This window comes from Mus musculus, chromosome 17, assembly GCF_000001635.26.
Source record: "Mus musculus strain C57BL/6J chromosome 17, GRCm38.p6 C57BL/6J".
Taxonomy (NCBI): domain Eukaryota; kingdom Metazoa; phylum Chordata; class Mammalia; order Rodentia; family Muridae; genus Mus; species Mus musculus.
The window spans coordinates 85,157,687-85,179,260 of record NC_000083.6 but is presented as its reverse complement, the minus strand read 5'-3'; the positions used below and the strand labels follow the sequence as shown (position 1 = coordinate 85,179,260).

The window sequence follows — 21,574 nt, the reverse complement described above, 5'->3', positions numbered from 1 at the left end:
CATTGCACAAAAGCTGTTGTTAGGTGAAAAATCCCCGCTAGATGAATGGTTGCTTGAAAACTCTCCAAATGTACTTTCTATTCAAATGGCACATCAAAACCCAAACCACCACAACCCCTGAAAACAGACTGTTCCATTATAAATTTTAAACTCTTGACAGGTCAATGACGAAGCCAGAGTTTCTTGAGGACCTACTCTGCGTCACACGCTATTCACTTACATGAATTCATTTCATCCTCTGAATCGGTCACAAGGTTTGGTTTGATGGCTTCCTATTGACAGACTCCCTGGAGGCGACTCAGACAGTCACAAGGCTGGTCTCTAAACCCAGCTCAGTCTGATCCCAAATGGAGCATACTTTCCTTATCTCTCACAGTTGCTGCTGCTCTGTGTGATGGGAGTAAGACCCTGCACAGCAGCATGGGCAACCTCTGGGGAGCTGCATCCCTGATGAAAACTGACTGACTCCCTCACACAGCCGCCATCCATAGCCAGCAGCTCCCCGGCTAGGGTGGGACTCGGTGGGTCTCTCCATCTGTGCTGACATCTCGGTTGGCTTGATCTTATTCAGGACTTGTGCACAGTCACAGCACCATGACCCCGTGGATGTGATGGCTGCATCAAGTCTAGCAAGGACTTTGCAGCAGCATCTGCCTGCACTGGCTCCTGATCATCTCAGCCACTCGTCTTCCACAATTACCTCTGAAGAAAAGAAAAAAGCCTCTAACCCAAACCATTACAGTCCTAGTGAACTCTGAAAATCTCTTTTAAATTACAAACTTGTAAATGTAAGTAGAAAGTTAATTAAGAAACAAAATTAGTAGATTGTTTGTACTTAGTTCTTTTTACATGCCAGGTATTATTCTAATAATATAAAATGTTTAACTCATTTGATCCTATATTAATCCCGGCAATTAAATGTAATTTTGAGGGTTCTTTAATAAAGAGATTGTAGAACAAAATAGTTAAACAATTTGTTCAAGATGGCAGAGCTAGTAAGACATAGGTTTCAAGCTCAAGCAGTCAGCTTCGGTCTTGACCATCTGTCACACAACACAGGCTCCTAAGGAGCTGGGTTAAGGACTGATAAGTGTGTCCTGGCTGGTACCCCACCTGCCACAGGTCTCCTGGCTGGGAAACCCAAGCATCTTGCAATCCACTTCCCCATCATGGTTTCCTCATTTCCAGCATATCCTGGAAAGACAGTTTTCTCTCCTTTTCCTGAATTACTCAAACCTTAGAACGCAGTGTAAAAACTGGGGCTGGAGCACACAGAGAGCCCACTATTATCACCAGAGACTTTCTCCAGCTTGTCTGTCTTCACAGCTAAGTCCTCAACTTACGGGGCCACCATCTCTGCTCGCACTTTGTAATTCCGGCTAATGTCACATTATCTCAGTAAAGGAACTCCTTGATACCTGGGACTCCTTCTCAAAAATTTCCATAGTTTAAAAAACTGAAAATATCCTTGAGGAATTCACCTTAACACTTCTTGATGTACAGAGAAGCGTGGGGGTGGGGAGGAGATGTGACATGCGATGACGCCTTACTCTGTCAGGGGGGTTAACCAGGATTCAAGAGGGTCACGACACAAGAAAGCCGAGAGCTCAAAGGTCAGGTCACAAACTCACACAGCACTGTTACAGGGAATGGCTCGGACTGTACCAGCTGAACAGTGGCCTCTCTAGCGTTAAGTAAAACCTCTACAGAGGCACCGTTCTCTCACGTCAAGAGAAATCCCCTTGCTGTGGTGATAAAACACAATTGTTAAGGGCACAGCACTGACCTAACACGCTGACAGCCTCGCCAGAAGCGCCTGACACGTCTACCGTTCCTCAGCTATGTTATGTTTGGGGCCGGTCCATCTTCCCAGGGACAAATAGAATGGAGAGTCAGGTCAGGGCCACAACTGCCTGCTGTCTTTTAAACAGACCAGCTCTGTCACCCCGCTTTATAGCAGCACTTCGAAGCAAAGCTACCCGCTCAACTGGCCAGCCCCTAGGGGACTCAGAGAGGGGACTGGAAGGGAGGCTGTATGCTGATGACCTCAATTCACCTGAAAGCATGACTCTGAAGGCTTTTACTGTCCTGAGACTGCAGTTGGATAGGCGAACAGCTCCAGGTGTTGGCTAGCACACAGAGATGTGTCGAAAAGGAACTAACTGGATATTGTAACCATCTAATAGGACGTGGGACACTCCCATCATAAACAAATGATAGGTGTCAGGTAGACGTGACAGTTTAGATTAGGTATCACACACCTTATCTACATACTGAAATGCTATCAGTAACCTCATACATGTGTGCCATCCCCACACTTGAGATGCATCCCCCCCACCCCCCTGCACAGAGACTCGGGCAATCTCTGTGGCTTCCAGCCTAGTCTATGTAATGAGTCCCAGCCCAGCCTGGTCTATGTAGGAAGTTCCAGGCCAGCTTGAGAATCTCAAAGTGAGAGACCCTGTCTTAAAACAAAAACTAACAAGCAGAACTAATAAAATTTCTGCTACTTTATATCTTCTTAGTTTTATTGGTGGAACCAGAAACATGATTAGATACTGAGTAAAGCACTCAGAGCATTCAATGATGTACTGATATGGCTTGCCCACATCTCACTTAGTAAACTGTAGTACTGCTCTTTCAAACCACATTGAGCAAAATCCTCAGTGATGAACTTTTAAAAATCTCTCAAAAGCTCTTGAAACCAACCTCACTTAGAAAAACAAAGTTTGGGCTGGAGAAATGGCTCAGCAGTTAAGAGCACTGACTGCTCTTCCAGAGGTCCTGAGTTCAGTTCCCAGCAACCACATGGTGGCTCACAACCATCTGTGATGGGATCTGATGTCCTCCTCTGGTGTGTCTGAAGACAGCTATAGTGTACTCATATAAATAAAATAAATCTTTTTTTTTTAAAAAAAGAAAACAAAAAAGAAAATTTTTATAGAATTTATAATATAAACAAACAATTCACTCTGATTACTTTATCACTTTTGTTATGGTTTATGCATATTTAATTTTGGTTTTGTTTTCTTTTTCGCACAGTATTTCTCTGAGTAGCCCTGGCTGTCCTGGAACTCACTTTGTAGACCAGGCTGACCTCAAACTCACAGTGATATGCCTGCCTCTATCTCTCAAGTATTGAGATTAAAGGCAGGCATGCGCCACCACTAACTGACTTATATGATGTTTTGTTAGGAACGTGGAACGTGTTTTTCCGAAGCTATCGAGATCAGATGTGAAGAGTGTCTCTCCAGGAACCAGGCAGGCTCTTTCCTTTCTCCCTGCTACAATCCCACCCTGTACTCTCGCAGAGACAGGCTGCTCCACACTTTACATTCCTGCCCAGTTATTTAAAAACCTCCTTATTTTAAACTCTGAAAGACTAAAGAGCATCATGGGATAGACCTCCAGTAGTTGAGTTCCCCTCACGGTTGTCTTATTAGATTATCTCACCTTTAGCAGAAGCAAAAAAATAAGAAATTCTATCTAATTCTGGGTTTTAGAGAAATTTCAGTAATGCATTAGAAGCCGATTCCATACTTTATCAGTAACACCTGCCCCTCAAAATGGACAACAAAATTTTCTTTTAATAAAAATATTTTCCCTACAGGCCATAAGATAGAAATTTCCTTAAACCAAACTGAATCCATTCTCTATACTAAAGATGACAAAAATTATCTCACTAGCTGAATTTCACTGCCAAGCTGTCAACTTGAATTTCTTCTGTTTAAAAATAGCTGTTCATTACATCCTGTGATGGGCTGTGAAAGCATTCCAGCAATGAACCTGTACTGCACGCAGAAGCCACGGGCGAGGTACGGCTTCTGTTTAGATTACTGGCATTTGTTACAAGACCCTGCACTAATTTTAAATCATGTGGTTAACTTGAAACAAACCAAAGCCCGTATTATCTTACCTTAAAACTAACAGCTGTTTTCCATTTATGACTCTCTACCGAAGGCTTTAATGATGAAGGACAAACAAACAAACAAACAAAACTCACTGCACATATGCATGCAAGTAAGTAAAGAAGCACGCATGTATGTCGATATGTGTATGTCTATGGGTGCATATGTGTGCTAGCTCCCTATAGGCTTAGCTATTGTTAATGGCTGATCAAGTATCATAGGGCACATCAAATTAGATAATATTGCCAACACAGGAGCAAGCACTGCTATATTCAAGAACACAAAATAGGTTGTTGACAGAAAGCATCACTCTAGAAGCACCTGGTCTTTCACAGTTTAGTGTAATATGTCATTAGGTATCGTTTACCTGCCTAACGTCCAAGTCACTGTACGCTTTAGCATGGATGCTCTGAACACGGGTGAAAAGGTGCACGGGGCCTGCCATTAAGCCACTCTGCCCCAGCATGATATCAAACACAAAAGCTTGTGATAAAAGAGGCGGTGGCTGGACTGATGACAGATGATTTGTAAACACAGCTAATGAATGCAAGGGCCAACTTGATGCCCTCCTCCATCCCCACCACCCCCACCACCCCCACCCCTGTCATTGTTTTAATACCAACTAGTCTGGGGTAATGTAAGAGGGTGGAACACTCAGGTTAAAAATAAATCCTACTTCAACCATACCGACCTTAGATCATCGGATGTAAAATGACTTCTGAATGTATGGACTCTAAGGATGCCAACCTGTGAGATACGCATCAGCCGCGGAACGAGGTGGCAACCCAGCCACATCTGCCAAGAGGCATTTCTGGGTAGATACATTAGTTATGGTGAGTTTGTATCTATTTAAAGTGTGTCACAAAAATGAGATGTGAGCACACATGCATTACTCATCCATATCATTTCTGAGCCCACAACACATTAGCGCACATGTGGCAAGCTGGGGTGGGGGTGGGGGGCAGTAATAAGAGCACCCTAAAGGCAGCAGTTGTCTTAATTTATGAATAAAGAATTTCTTCTCTGATATGTAAGATCACCAGCAGTGTGCTTTAACCTAATAAACAAACATTCTTTACAATGTTGATCACATTCCAAAGTGCACCCATACTGACGAGGAAGAAAATGTGCTCCATGTCACATGAACTCATGTTCTTTATATACACATATATTTTATTATGAACACTTACCAAACACTTCATCACAGCCCCTCCAACAAAACTGAAAAATAGTCTATCTTAGAACTGATTCAAGTAATTGCCTCAACTGGAGTTTTAAAAATGACTAAACCACCTTTTGAAACGACCATCAACCAAAAAAAATGTACGGTAAAGAGTATCCAAATTTATAATTTGAAATTAGTTTTGTCTCTTACTAATTTGTTAAATACATAATGTTATCAATACACAAACTCTATTGGATCTACATACTATACTTACATAATTAAAACATCTATTTTGGGCTGGAGAAATGGCTCAGCGGTTGAGAGCACTGACTGCTCTTCCTAAGGTCCTGAGTTCAAATCCCAGCAACCACATGGTGGCTCACAACCATCTATAATGAGATCTGATGCCCTCTTTTGGTGTGTCTGAAGACAGCTACAGTGTACTTACATATAACAATAAATAAATCTAAAAAAAAAAATCTATTTTGCTTTGGCAAAAGCCAAAGAGGTTCTTTTATTGAGACATGGAGTCACTCTGGAAGAACGCTGTGGAGAAGACCCGTACATACTTGCTACCGTGGTCCTCTCACTAATGTTTTACGACGCTTGCTTGATCACATATCTGTCCGTCTACATCAGAGAGTTTCGGTAAGAGATAAACACGTTTCCTAAGAACAAATGAGCTGAAGAACAGCACAAAGACGACGATAATGCTCTCCTTCATAATGAACCTATGATGCTGACAGTGAAGCTTTTGACTTCAGCCAAATTCTCATAGATGATCATTTCCATCTCTAAAAACTATCATACCTCTTTGTCTTAATAGAGACAATTGAATCTAAATTAACTCCATATTAGATTCTGAATAATTATTATATCTTAATTTGAAAGGCAGGATTATGACAGTAACAGTAGAATGTATTTTATCAGCCACACGGAAGGAACACTTGGTTTTGTATTAGAGTCATGTGACGGGATTTTTTGAATCACTAATGTATAACAGTACAACTATTCTGACTTGACATGGCCTCTACGGTAATCATATACATCGTGAAAAACAACCATCCCGTTTTAAATTTGTGCCTCAGCAAAAGAATGCCACCCATTCTACCCTCTTTAGGGACTGAATATATTTGCTTTGGTAAAAACAAACAAACAAACAAAAACATCAGTGAACACACTGACGATTCTCATAGATTTAGGGACTTTGAATCCTTTCTGCTTTTCCTTTTATTTATAGGAGAAATGAGTTTTGAAATCTGTGTCATAAACAAGAATACCAGCTTCGCATCCTTAACTCGAATCTCAGATGAACACTCAAAGGCAGCTCGGGGCTTCCTGACACCCTTTGAGTGGGTACTTCCTGCAAAACTGCAGGTCAGAGCGCACAGGGGGCTGCAGACAATAGGCAAAGCACATCTTACATACTCAAAGGATCTTTGGTAAGTTCAGACCTGACTGAGAGCAATATTCCCATTTCAAAGACCACTGTAATACTTAAATTAATTTTTGAACCGTTTCTCACAGCTACCCATGGCAGTTTTGTTTTGTTGAAATGTTTTTCACATCACTCCAGATTCCACACAGAAATAATGAATTGCGCTTTTTATTCTTCTTAATTCAACTGATAAGAAGGCACACATTAATTAAAAGTAAGCTTTTTAATACTCCAAAATACAAATGAGCTTTTAATGTGAATATTCCATTTTGAAATGCATGAAAACACGTGGGTAACAATGTACCTCAGAAATGTTAGTGTATACAAGACTTTCTTAACCACCATAAAGTATGTTTAAGCAGGTCTGGAATGCCTGGCACCCCTTTTTAACATTTGTATTTGCTGATGTACCAACAATGTTTGGCATAATTAACACTAAGATCTTCAAAACTCAATGACTGAAAATAATTGCCTCTCTCTTTTCTTCCCTGAGCACTCAGAAGCCCAACCTAAAGATTCAGAGCTGGCTGGGCAAACATAAAGGATGTCAGAAGCAGTGACCACTGACGTGCCATTCAAGGTGCAGGGAGAGGGCTCAGGCGTGAATGACTCTAAACAGCTCACTGGTAAGATCAGCTATCGGCGAGATGCAGCCTAAGTCAGCACTATTCACTGAGCCTGCTATGACCTTAAGATCAGGGCTCCTGAGGCATGTTCAACCACCAATTAGTTTCTGTGTTCACTGGACATCACCACTCAGTAAATGCACTGGCCCCTCATTCCACAGTGTTGATGAAGTGTGTGTGACGGCTTTCTCTTCACGGCTTCCTTCCTAAACCCGCTCCATCTTCAGCTGATGCTTTCCAGTCACTCGGACACCCCCTTCAGTTATCATGGAATTTTATACTTCACTTTAAAACCACCATGGTTTAATTGGCTAAATGTGAATTTTATTGTGACCATCAAAGTACATATATAGACCAAGGTAAAAAATATATATATCAGAATTTAACTCTCTAGTATATTAACTATAGTCTAAGATAGTTAGACATAAAAGATCAGAATCCCTTTTATTCAAAAATCAGCCATTTATTACCATTCTTCAGAGAGGAAGACATCTCTGCTGTTTTGAAGCAATCATTAATTAGCACAAATGCACCATTCCTACTGCTTTTAATAAAGCTATAAAATTTGTCTTCTCCTTTGGACAGACAAAAATACTACCTATAAGGGACTATATACAAAAATAACTTTAAGATATTATCATGAAAAAGACATCCACAGTTTCTATTTGGTAAGATATAAAAAGCCCAGGGCATAGCCAAAACTGGAGATTTGGGAAAGCCATTACTGATGGTAGATGGAGGACTGGGACAGATACGCTGTCCGAGACTGTTAGCTAAAATAACCTGCATGGCTTCTCTCCAAGGAACCAGAGGAGAAACCTTGGGACTGGAATTCTGAGTCTCCCCTTCCAGTTGTCCCCTAAGCTGAGGGGACAGCCTTTAAGTCACACCAGCCTCCTGCAAAAGGATCTGGTGACGGTTTTGTTTGGCCTTTGAAGAGAGCTTTATTAAGACAGAATTACCATGCCTTAGGCTTCACCCATTTAAAGAGAGCCCCAAACCAACAGTTCTTCACATACTTAGAGCTCTGACACCGTGGTTTCAGTTACGTTTCAAGCATTTTCATATTGGCGGGAGGGGGGTCCCCTTCCTCCTCTCTAGTTCACCTCCTGAAGTAAGTGCTTGACTACTTCCTGTCGCTATAGATCTAGTTGCTCCGATCAGTTCATACAGATAGGACTTTCAAATGTTGTTCTTTGTGACTGATTCCTTATATTTAATATTATGTTTTATGAGGCATTGCCACATTTTAGTGTATATCAATAACTCATTCTTTCTTACTGGTGAAATGTCATTGAATGAATTAATGTTGCTGATCCATTCCCTGACACAAAACCATGCCTGAGAAAAACAGTTCATAGCTTATGCTTAGATGTGGTCCCCAGATACAACCAACAGAAGCATGCAACAAAACAGACAGCCTAGCGGTGAAACACTGAGTGGAAAAGAACGAATCTGGAAACAATACAGCCTCTATTGCGACAGTGCAATTCAAACTTAAAATGCATACCTCGAACAGTAACACACATCTAGATGAAGACAAATGAATGAATCTGAAAAGTAGGAGTAACTCAACACTACAGAGACCATCTGGAACATGTACACTGCTCTGGCCAGTAAGAAGCTGCTCCATGGTACTAATGTGATGCATATTTGGGGAAAGGCTATGGGTAGCATATACAGTTCCTACGTTTAGGAATACCTGTAAAAGAATTACACAAAATGAGACAGGAATACAAAGAATCAACTGCTCTGCTACAGTGGTTTTCAGCCTTCATAATGCTGCAACTTTTTTTTAACATATTTCCTCATATTGTGAGGCTCTTCAACTAGAAAATTATTTTCAATGCAACTTCATAACTGTTATTTTGCTACTGTTATAGACTGTAATGTGAATATCTGTATTTTCTGATGGTCTTAGGCAGTCTTTGTGAAAGGGCTATTTGACCCTCAAGGGGAGCATGACCCATAGGTTAAGAACTGTTGTTGCTCTAGTAGACTGTCCATGCCAAGGTGAGCAGCAAAATGTGGGCTTTAATCCTAGTCTTCCTGTTTATTAGTTCAATGCCCTCAAGTCTCTCAGCCACTAAGAATCTCTGTTTCTGCATCTGCACACTAGTGAAGGGCATTGTTGTCTAAGTTCTAAGTTGTTCTAAAATATATACATATATGCATATACATAGATACCATGTTGATGTGTCATATATATAATAAAAACACAATTACAAAGATAAAAAGTACTTGTCCTAAATGATTACACTAATTTTATGCACATAAACATTTATTCTAAGTACAGAATATATGGGTAATTGAGTACAGGTCTTCACCAACACTAAAGTAGTAAAGGAATTAGCAGAACGTGTTCTATGTATGGCAGTTAAGGCAAAGAGAGATGTGCCTATAACTTGTGGTTATAATGGAGACCAACTTATCATTCAACCAACCACATGGTCAAAACTGTTTCTTCAGGGAAACAGCTCACGGGAATGAAGAACTCCAAGGCTATTTGTTTTCGGCTTTCCCCACCAGCTGGCATAGAATGTACTCAGGAAAAAGCTATGTGACAGTTGGGTTTCACATGCCTCTGTGCCCTGTTGCTGGTGACACATGCCATCGTCAAACATAGTTAACATTATAAAGCTGATTACATGTTATGGTTGGTATCCTCTTGAGATGAGCTATCTCTCCAGCACCTATTCCAAACTATACATTGTCTATTTGTTTTAAATCAAACTTAAGTTAGTATAAAATGACTGATTGGTCAGAAACTAGAGTGTTTTATCAGGCAGATCACATCACACACATACACACGTTTTTACTCATTCTTTGTAATTCCATATATGCACAAATGTATGTGGATAATACCAAACCCCTACTCCTGGTATAGCTCTCCCAAATTCCCTTAACAACACTTCCATCCAAACTGCATGTCCTCTTTGCAGAGCCCTTGAGTGCAGAGCTGTCTAAATGTGAATAGGCATAAGGCCATCCATGGAGGCATGGATAACCAACCCATCAGGGACCACACTAGGGAAGAACTAACCCTTTCAACCACAGGCGCCTTCAACTGTCACACCCTCAGCTAGGTGTACAGCTTTCTGAGCTCCTCCCCTGAGTATGCTTCCCTATCCATGCTGGAATTCCGGCTAGCTTTCTTAGGCAGTCCTGCTGCAGGATGCAACCAGAGCCACTGTGAGCTCATGAGCTGCAACTGCTGTGCCACAAAAGCCATTCCTTCATCTCTTGTCCCCTCTCCATCCCTTCTTCAGCAATATCCCCTTAGTCATGGGTAAGGGGTGTAGTGGTTTGAACATGCTTGGCCCATGGGAAATGGCACTAATAGGAGGTTGGCCTTCTTGGAGAAAGTGTGTCAGTCACTGTGTAGGCGGGCTTCAAGGGCCCCTCGTGCTCAAGCTCTGCCCAGTGCAGAAGAGCTGCCTGCAGCTGAGAGTCTCCTGCTGCTGCCTCTGGTTCCAAATGCAGACCTCTCAGCTCTCCCTGTACCATGTCTGCCACACACTGCCATGTTCCCACCATGATGACAATGGACTGAACCTCTGAAACTGTAAGCCATCCCCAATTAATGTTTTCTTTTATAAGAGTTGCCTTAGGGTGGGGGGGGGGGACTGGTTAGATGGCTCAGCAGTTAAGAGCGCCGACTGCTCTTCCATAGGTCCTGAGTTCAAATCCCAGCAAACACGTGGTGGCTCACAACCATCCATAACGAAATCTGATGTTCTCTTTTGGAGTGTCTGAAGACAGCTACAATGTGCTTACATATAATAAATAAATAAATAAATATTTAAAAAACATATTTAAAAGAGTTGCCTTGGTCATGGTGCCTCTTCACAGCAATTAAAGCCTAACTAAGATAGGGGGTAATCACAAAAGTTTTATAGTTTTATAAAAGAAAGCATGTTGTAAGAGTGATGGAGAATTCAAATTATTCCAACACTTTTTGTTTGTTTTGAGACAGGGTTTCTCTGTGAAGCCCTGGCTGTCCTGAAACTCACTCTGTAGACCAGGCTGGCCTTGAACTCAGAAATCCACCTGCCTCTGCCTCCCAGGTGCTGGGATTAAAGGCGTGTGCCACCATTGCCCAGGCCAACATTTTTTTTTAATTGGAGAAACCAATGAATGATGCTATCAACATAAACTAATTCTATTCTGCATCTTGAAGTTCACAGTAGCCAAAGCCATGTAATAGTGCTTTGCATACAACACCTGCGCCTGCCTGGGGAAACCATTACCATTAGTATTATGAAACTTATTTAAGGGAGACAATAGCAGGTCATGTTTAAAGATTCTCCTCGTGAGTCTTTAAGATAACTACAAGGTCTCCTAATATCTTGACTGTGAGCCCATTAGAAAGCCAAAGCCCCAAAACTGCACAACACAGTATGTATGAGTTAGTAATTCAAAATTGTGTGGAATGATACATGCTTATTGTTTTAAGACATTAGGTTTGTGATATTTTATCACACATCATCAGATAACTGATAGACTGTATCTAGAGACTTTCCCTAGTAACTAATTGATCAAAATGTGTCAACAAGGGCATCTAGAGCTACAAGAGTCTGGAGAATGTTTTCTTGCTGTAAATAAACCTTGAGTTCTGGTTCTTCTATTTAGGAAAAAACATTAGGAAGTGGCTGTTAGCTATGTGAGTACACCATTTCTATTTCAATTCAATTTTCCCCAGAAAGAAAAGAGGTCTTCAGTCAAGAAGAGAAAGTTAAACAATACAGAGAGCATGTAGCCCACAGTAAATAAGGAAACAACCTATGATCTAGTAGTTGCTCTAAGGGGGTTTGAATAGGGCAATTTGTATTCCTCCATGCCAGCTAAATTTGACATGTATCTATGGTCTCCTGTCAGTAATCACACTGAAAAATCCTGACAAGTAGAGAAAAAAGAAACAGGCATATGGAAATACTTTCTTGATATTTTAGAAAAAGGAAGCAAGTATATAAGAAACATGAATGATAACATCGTGATAACTCGGGGTGACAGATCACAAGCTGGTTGATACATATCTAGAAAATGAAGCACTGTTCACGAACAGACAAAGGGTGCCCGTTGAGAGCAGCGTGGGAAGCATCAGAAGGCTCCTTCTTGCCTTTACTCTTGGTCTTGAATTGTCAGTTTCTAGCAGTGACTTAAGGACATAAAGGGTATGCCTATCATGTGCTCATGTGACATGTCGGGAATGATACATATAATAACAGAATCAATGTTTAAACGATCTTGACAGCTTACAGTACTGTCACTCACACATCTAACAGTTCAAAGGAATCATTTCTGTCTCTACCAGAATGCCAAGTTCTTCAGGGCTGGACTTGATCTCATACTCCTTTAGAAATCTCTGCCAGTATCTGATGGAGCACTGGGAACACAGTCAGCATTTCACTAACAGTCAAAGAACTGAACGGAACCATATGAAGTGTACAGAAGTGCTGAGTAAATCTATCACCTATGCATCATACTATCCTTTAGCTCTGCCACCAGACCATATCACTTATTTACTTCCAAGAAGCTATAAGTGGCATTTTCTCGCGCATCACACTTCCTGAGCTAACACAGGCCCCGTGAAGACAGATAACAACACAAGTTTTAGAGGGTACTTGAAAGCCTTTGCACTTTTTATTTACGTATCTTGTTTCAATATCACGCCCAGTTCTATGACTTTAGACTGAGCCCAGTAGGCAGCGTACAGAGCCCCTACCATCCACACCAAGTGAGAACAGACGCACACCCCCTGGCAGAGCTGCACAGCGTTACATTTTCTTGTTACAGTTCGGTATCATTGCAGGAAGATAAACACACCCCACAGTCTAACTTAATAGACATGAAGAAGTCATACGCTATTGTTCAGCGTCCCAGCCAGCCACCGTGCGTGATCAACCTTTTTTCATTTCTGGCTTCATTATGAAGATGATGTCTTTCAACTGTGGTGACTAAGCCTGTGAAACTACAGAGCACGAAATGTATAGAACCTTTATGAGAATAATACTGAACAGCTTAAACGTAAAACCTGCAATTAAATTCCAAACCTAAGCACTTCACCCTCAGGAAAACGCTAAGCAGCTCCTCGGCAACACCCCTGATTTACACCCCCCCAAAGTCGGCAGGACTGTCGTATGCGCTCATGTGCAACACTGATGCAGGCGGGAACTTCTCAAGTACTGTCCGAGGAAAACACAGTTATATTTATCCACGCTTTTCAAAACTAACAAATTTCAACTTGGCATGCCAGGGACAGGAGCTTTTTCATTTTCAAAAAAGCCGTCTTCTGTCACATGAAAAGCCCCGAGAGTAAAATATTTCAGTGTAGCTCTGTGTTAACAATGGATGTGCCATCAGATTACCATACACGTGAATAAAGCACCAAATGATACGAACTTTTTTTTCCACACTTTAGATTTTGATGTGAAATGAGTCTAATTATTTATTCATAGCTTTTCCTCTAAGGAGTTCAAAGCACTATATTTTAAATCTTCAAACGCAGATTTCCTGAACTCTAACATCTACTGGAGGGGGACAGGAAAATGTGTGACAAGAAAAAAGATTAAATAGCACAAAAGAAAAGATGGGCCGGAAGGACCCAGCACGCTTCAAACATGAGGTGGGATGGAAGGACCCAAGCAGGCGTTGAACACGAGGCGGGATTTTTTTTTCATTCACTTATTCCTTCAGTCATCCAAGCATTTATTACAACCTCCCAGAAGAAGAGATTCACGCCAGATGTTAGCGATGTAAAAACCACCCCAGTTCCAGCAGACGGAGGCATGGCTGACATCAAGAATAACTGGGTGCCCCAAATGCTATAATACAAGGGGAGGAGGCTTCAGCAGGAAGGGAAGGTCTCAGTTATACTCTGAAGCTGGCAGAAGTTTGCCAGAGAATTCTGAGACAACCTGGAGACGGAGGCTGACATTGCGCTACGGTGCAAGGAAGCATCGAAAGCTTCGAGCTGGTCAAGGGGCGTGGGGAAGACACGGCTCCGAGGCCGTTTTGTGAAAAGACTTCATCAACCTTCATCAACATACAATAAGCAGATGTAAAATGATATGCATTTTATCTTGCTTCATATGCACATGTACATTTTGGTTTTATGTATGTAGTTTTACTTTACGCATGCATACAGAGAGAGAAAGAAAAAGACAGACAGAGGGACAGAGACAGAGACAGTGACAGAGCAAGCAAGCTCTATGGGGTATTCCATCTGATGTCTCTGAGCCTGATGAGCCCCTCTTTCCGTCTGGCCTCTGAGGATGTTGACAGGGCCGGTGGCAGGGCCCAGCCACACAGCTTTCTCCTCCCTGCATCTGTACAGTTCCTTCTCTTAGGTGGAAGCTCACTTAGGAAAAGTTAAACCACTGGGCCAGATTGATTTATCTCCCAAGCTGCTACCAGCATGCCCATTCACCAAGGGAGCAGATGTTTCTCTTAAGGACTACGGAGGGGCAGCCTCTTCTGCATCACTCCTGTGTTACCTGCACACAGTAGACACTGAAGGAAAGAAAAGGGAAAAAATGTAGCTTAAGTCTCAGAAATGCAGATGAAAGAGAATATTCTCTTGCTTTTATATTATTTCAAGTATAAAAGCTCCTGTGTCAAAATACTCAGAACACTGTGGCTCAAAATAGAAAAGATAGAACCCAATTATCAGACTGATTTGTAGTTCCAAGTCTTCAAATCACCTTCTACAGAAGCACTCACTAATTGATATCGACAGAGGGATACAGCAGAAAACTGAAACCTTCTTGTCTATAGATATATAGAGATGATACAGACACAGATGGTTAATTGATAGATAGATAGATAGATGTTAGATAGATAAAGCAATAGATAGGTAGATAGATAGATAGATAGATAGATATTAGATAAATAGATGTTTGATAGATGATATATAGATATAGATGGATAGATAGATACACAGATGCATAGATACATAGATAGGTGATAGATGATAGATACATAGATGATAGATATTTAGATGATAGATTATAAATAGATAAGATAGATGATAGATACATACATACATAGATACATAAATACATAGATATATAGATACATAGGTGATAGATACATAGATGATAGATTAAAAATAGATAAGACAGATAGATGATAGATACATAGATGATAGAGAGATGGATAGATAGATAGATAGATAGATAGATAGATAGATAGATAGATAGATAGATAAAAATAGATGATAGATACAGAGATATGGGGGAAGCAGGAGAAAAACTCAACAAATTAAAGGGTATTACTTATTCTGTATTGGGTTAAGAAATTATAACTGCTTTTTTTATACAGTTAAGCATGTATATTTGATGACTCCATAAAACACTATATTTAGCTGGGCAGTGGTGCTGCACACCTTTAATCCCAGCACTTGTGGGGACCACAGGCTGGTTGGATCTCTGAGTTCGAGGCCAACCTGGTTATACAGAGAAACCTTCAAGAAAGGAAAGAAAGAGAGAGAGAGAGAAAGAGAGAGAGAGAGAGGAAGGAAGGAGGATATTCTTGTCCTAGAACATGCTAGAATACAACACAATACCAAGTAAATTAAGATCCACGGCCTTGGCAACGAGAGCTACTCTCTCGATGAGAATGGTGAAGATTCAGGCCAGAGAGTCAGCACTCTGATCTTGTAGCTCACTCACAGTTTAGTCTGCATCTTCTCACCTACCAGCAATGATTGCAGCAGATTGTTAGTCATAGTTTAAAGGTCAAAGAGTTTTATAATCCTGAAAACTCATGATGTGGGCAAAGGATAACTATTTTCTAGCAAGTCAAATCAAAAGCCATGAAGAGCATGAAGACGTCTCAAACAGAAAAAGAGACTGGAATATAAATATGTACTGAGTCACAGGGAAAGTGTTCTGACATTTAAACAGACAGCAAGTGAGCAGGAAAAGTTACCAAGAAAGTGGAGCTGGGACAAAGACAGGGTAGGGCGTAACCTGGGTGGGGACAGGCACAGCACTGAATGCGCACATTCCTCTCTCAAGGTGTGGAATTCAGGCAGAAGGGCTGATGTAACACAAGCTATTTTGAGAAAAAGCAGAAATATCAATACAGCTATAAAGGGAGAATTCTGACCCCTCCAACTTAAAAGGAGTTCGTTGGAAAAATAATGCCATTTAAAAAAAAATGGTTAATGAGAAAAAACAAGGGACAAAGGTTTTGTGGCTTAAAATCAGCAACCATAGCACAGAATGGTGAGAGTGAGGGTACATCTGTGGAACATGAACGGGAATGCCTAGGATGGGCTGGCAAAGTTCAAGGCCATCCTAGACTATAAAGACAGTCTATCTCAAAAATCAACAAAGAAAGAAGAGGGAAGGGGAGGGGACAGAAAGGGAGGGGAGGGCAGCGAGGGGAAGGGAATGAATGCGCTACTTAAGAGACTGTGACACACAACTTCAGTCTCAGTTACTCAGGAGACCAGAGGCTGAGGGATCACTTGACTCCAGGAACTTCCGGTTAGACAAACATGGTAAAAGGATAAAGTAAGTGTGCTCTGTTCCTAAGCCCCTTTCTGATGGAGATGACCTCTGCCCTGTGACCCTAAAGGAACTGACCTAAAAAGAAAGTCCCAGAGGTCAGCAAAACTAGAAACAAGGAGGCATAGCTCTCTGAGTCCTACTCAATTACCTCATAACTGCATCGCCTGACCGTGCGAGAGCGGGAAAGGTAGGAAACAAGGAGGCATAGCTCTCTGAGTCCTACTCAATTACCTCATAACTGCATCGCCTGACCGTGGGAGAGCGGGAAAGGTAGGAAACAAGGAGGCATAGCTCTCTGAGTCCTACTCAATTACCTCATAACTGCATCGCCTGACCGTGGGAGAGCGGGAAAGGTAGGAAACAAGGAGGCATAGCTCTCTGAGTCCTACTCAATTACCTCATAACTGCATCGCCTGACCGTGGGAGAGCGGGAAAGGTAGTTTAAGTAGGCCGTTCGTTCGTTTGTTCGTTCGTTCGTTCGTTCGTTCATTCTTCAGGGTTGCACATCGCATGCTGAGCTACACATACACAGTCAGCATTTGTGCATTTCCACCTGTCAGTCATTTTCCTAGCGTAACAAGATGCAGACAATGATGAATGAGCTTGAAAATTCCAAATGGGAGTCTATTCTTGAAAAGTTTTTAAATTATTGCTACATAAATGCTGTAAAATAAATGTTAAAATGTTTCAAAAGGGGCTGGAGAGATGGCTCAGCGGTTAAGAGCACTGACTGCTCTTCCGAAGGTCCTGAGTTCAAATCCCAGCAACCACATGGTGGCTCACAACCATCCATAACGAGATCCAGAAGAGGAGAGGGGTCACCCTCTTCTGGAGTGTCTGAAGACAGCTACAGTGTACTTACATAATAAATAAATAAATCTTTAAAAAAAATGTTTCAAAAGGGGGCTGGAGAGATGGCTCAGCGGTTAAGAACACTCACTGCTCTTCCAGAGGGCCTGAGTTCAATTCCCAGCAACCACATGGTGGCTCACAACCATCTGTAATGGGATCTGATGCCCTCTTCTGGTGTGTCTGAAGACAGCTACTGTGTACTCATGTACAGAAAATAAATAAAAAAATTTTTTTAAATGTTCCAAAATGGCTGGGCACTGGTGGCACACGCCTTTAATCCCAGCACTCGGGTGGCAGAGGCAGGCGGATTTCTGAGTTCGAGGCCAGCCTGGTCTACAAAGTGAGTTCCAAGACAGCCAGGGCTATACAGAGAAACCCTGTCTCAAAAAAACAACAACAAAAAAAAGTTCCAAAAGATTAACATCATAAAAAAAAATCATCATAAAACTCAGTTGGGTGCCACAGAATACTGGAAACAGTGACTGGGTGCTACCAACAATTCGATCACACTGAACACAGACCTTGTTTAACCTATATTTAACCAAACTACTACTACTAATCAGTATCTCTTCTACCTATCCATCTATCTATCTATCTATCTATCTATCTACCTATCTATCTCTCTATCTATCATCCATCCATCCATCCATCCATCCATCCATCCATCTATCCATCTTCCCATCTGTGGTGCTGTCAATTGAACCCACTGCCTCACACTCGTTGGACAGGGGCATTGCTGCAGAGCTACAGACCCCGCCCTCACACACCTGACGTCTGCAGAGGAGTCTTCAAATTCCCCTTTCCGGAATTCCATCTCTGTGTCCTGGATGGGAGGACAACTGCAGCGCACCCTCCGCCCCGCGGCTAGAGAGAAAACATCTCTCAGCACAGATTGGATCATTAGCTCCTCCTGCAAAACCACACTAAACACTTATGAACATAAAATGGTTCATAAAATCCACTTGTAAAATAACCTTTCATTGTATGAATTATGAAATGAAGGATTTCAAAACTTGAATCTTACAGGTGTCTAGAACAGAACACCACTATAAGTATCAAAAGTTTATGTTGATTTATTTGTTAAAGATCTAGGACATGATACTTTATGCCTTCTTTAAATGAGTATCACTGGGCTGGAGAGATGGCTCAGCGGTTAAGAGCACTGACTGCTCTTCCAGAGGTCCTGAGTTCAATTCCCAGCAACCACATGGTGGCTCACAACCATGTGTAATGAGATCCAAAGCCCTCTTCTGGTGTGTCAGAAGAGAGCTACAATGTACTCACATATATAAAATAAATCTATTTTTTAAAATCATTATTTTTTTCTGGATATAAGGTCATTATTATGGGTATAAGTTATTTTCATTGTTTACTATATAATGACATAGCCCCAAGATTTACTGGTACTGCCCTGAAAGGTTGGCAACTAAAGACAAACCCACCCCCACCCCACCCCCCCCACCCCCCCACCCCCCGTCAGCCTGTCCTCAGGCTCAGAAGGGTTTTTATTACCTTTGAAGATTTGTTGACAATCAGATTGCACGGGTAGGTAGCACATGCCTGTTCCTCAGAACTTGAGACAGAGGGAAGACAATAACCTCAGTCCCAGCCAGCCTTGTCTACATAAGGTACTGGCCTGGGCTACATGGTGACACTAACATCTCAAAACTAAATTGTTAATCAGAAAAAGACTAGGAAATAAGTATTTTATGTGGTCCTTGGAGCCTTTAATATTTACTCTTGGACCTTTTATAGTAAGGAGAAGAAAAAAAAAAAAAAGAAAGAAAGAAAAGAAAAAAACTGCCAGTCCCTCTTTAACCTGATCCCGGCCTAGCAGGTCCCGTTCTGTCCCTCCCCTGTCTAAGGGGAAAGAGGCTTTCGGGTAAGAAGTCAGGTTGATTCCTAGAATGGCTCTAGCTAGCCCCTCTGAGTCTGTGTGTAGTTAACTGTCCCATGGGAATAAACAAGCCGCCCCCACAGGACAGCTGAATGACGAGCACCACGGCAGACACGCAGTGAAGAAAAGCATTATGGGATCCTGCGTCATTGGTAAAACCCAACCTCCGAAAACTCTGGACTATGGAAGGCAGAACTCAGAACACTACATTCTGGTTTTTCTTTAGAGCTCCATCTGCTATATCAATAAACCATTTAATCTTAATATATGATATAATATTTTTTAGTTCTTAAGTAGTAATAAGCCTGTCTAAAAGCTAAAGGCATGCCAAATCATCCCCAGGGCAGTGAAGCGACTTGAATGGTGACTGAGTCGTGGCAGCAAAGCTGGAATCTCCCCTGGACCCCGAGGACCACCTTCATCCCCTGACACACCTGCAGCATCATAGTTCCGGGCCCTGTGCCATCATCAGGCTGAGTTGGAGCTAAGGGGGAGGGCATCATTAAGTTTGGGGTGATGCTTGCAATTCAGAGTGAGCAGTGCCTTTCTGCTCTTTTGGAAACGTCATTTAGGGGATTTCAACAATTCTCCTGAACCTCGACTCCGGTACTGTGCTTGAATTTTTCTTTTGGATGCACGCCCAACGATAAATGATCCACAATGATCTGAGGACGGCTCTCCCATCCAAGAACTTAATCAGATTAATGATGTATTTGTTTTATAAAAATGAAGTACATTAAGCCTGAGAATGCCTAATTTACATACGAAATGGTTGCTAGGGACCCAAAATACTAGTGGTTTTTACAAAACAGAGGTTACAGAATTGACTATTGTCTTGAAATCTGGTAGTAAATAGCAGTGAAATGCAAAATAATAAACAAATGTTAATTGGAAGTATTTGTGTATGTAAATTCATCAGATGGCGTACTGTTGTTCAAAAGAACCTAACGATGCACATGGACGCCCCCGAGACAACATTACTGAAGTTGGAGATGACGGTAAACTTATTTGCCGTGTTTTCTAGCTGATTTGACCTCAAATCAGGCTTTACATCCCACTGTCCTATTTTCTCTTGAGATCCTAGGTTAGTATATGCAAATATAAACAGGAAATTAGCAGTTTAGGTATCTGCCATTTTCCCGGGAAAGAGCTTGATATAAAAAGAGGAAGGAGAGCTTTCATGAAACTGCTGAAGTTTCCCAACTACACAAACGAGAAGGACGAATAGCCTTCCTGGATGGCCTCTTGAGTTTTCACACACACACACACACACACACACACACACACACACACACACAAACTGGCTACAGTCATTCAACAATCTGGTCAGTTAGGCAAAAATCACAACTCAAAGGAGCAGCTTCTCACTTCAGGTATCAAAAGGGAGCGCTGGAGACAAAGAAAAGCCAGTCAAGGCCTTAGCTAGGAGCTAGCAGGCAACTCACAGAGGGAGGAGCCACGTGCCCTCCCCTACCACCTGACAGGACACACCGCCCTCTGCCAAGGCCAGTGTGAGAACAGAGAGACCCAAAGCTGCTGAGAGTTCCATCTGTAGTCACACATATAGTATCCCGGTTTCAGAAAACTGAGTCAAATGTCATTTAAATGAGACAAAACTTAAGGCTGCCTTGCCTTAAGTTTTTATTTCATTAAATTGCATCTGTATTCAGTGACTACAGAAGACGAAGAGCTTTTTTAAAAAAAAAATTAAATAAAAATGACTAAATAAAAACTTTTTATCACTAAGCATGTAGTTTTATTGTTTTAAAATAACTGAGTTCGGGCTGGAGAGATGGCTCAGCGGTTAAGAGCACTGACTGCTCTTCCAGAGGTCCTGAGTTCAATTCCCAGCAACCACATGGTGGCTCACAACCATCTGCAAATGAGATCTGATGCCCTCTTCTGGTGCTGTCTGAAGACAGCAGCAGTGTATTCACATACATTAAATAAATAAATACATACATACATACATACATAAATCAATCTTGAAAGAAAAAAATCTAACTGAGTTCAATTTTAGATATAAACTTATATTCAGGCCTTAGAAATATGTCCACACATATTTGCACAACTTTGGCTATCTCTAGTCAAACGTAAATGAGTCTAAAAGTGACAAATAACAAACTTAAGCATGATGCTTCTTGTTTTAATTTTTTCAGAAATCTCCATA

The 21,574-nt window shown here is 41.5% G+C and overlaps 1 protein-coding gene and 1 long non-coding RNA gene across 5 annotated transcripts in view; both read right to left on the bottom strand.

The window, feature by feature from the left end:
• Camkmt (calmodulin-lysine N-methyltransferase) overlaps positions 1 to 21,574 on the bottom strand; it is a 368,029-nt gene that overhangs the window by 279,329 nt on the left and 67,126 nt on the right. The window lies entirely within an intron of this gene.
• On the bottom strand, positions 15,300 to 21,205 carry Gm36826. The gene is made up of 3 exons (XR_877067.3): positions 19,020 to 21,205; positions 18,275 to 18,371; positions 15,300 to 17,223 (listed from the first exon to the last, which is right to left on the bottom strand). It is a non-coding gene; the product is annotated as a predicted gene, 36826 (long non-coding RNA).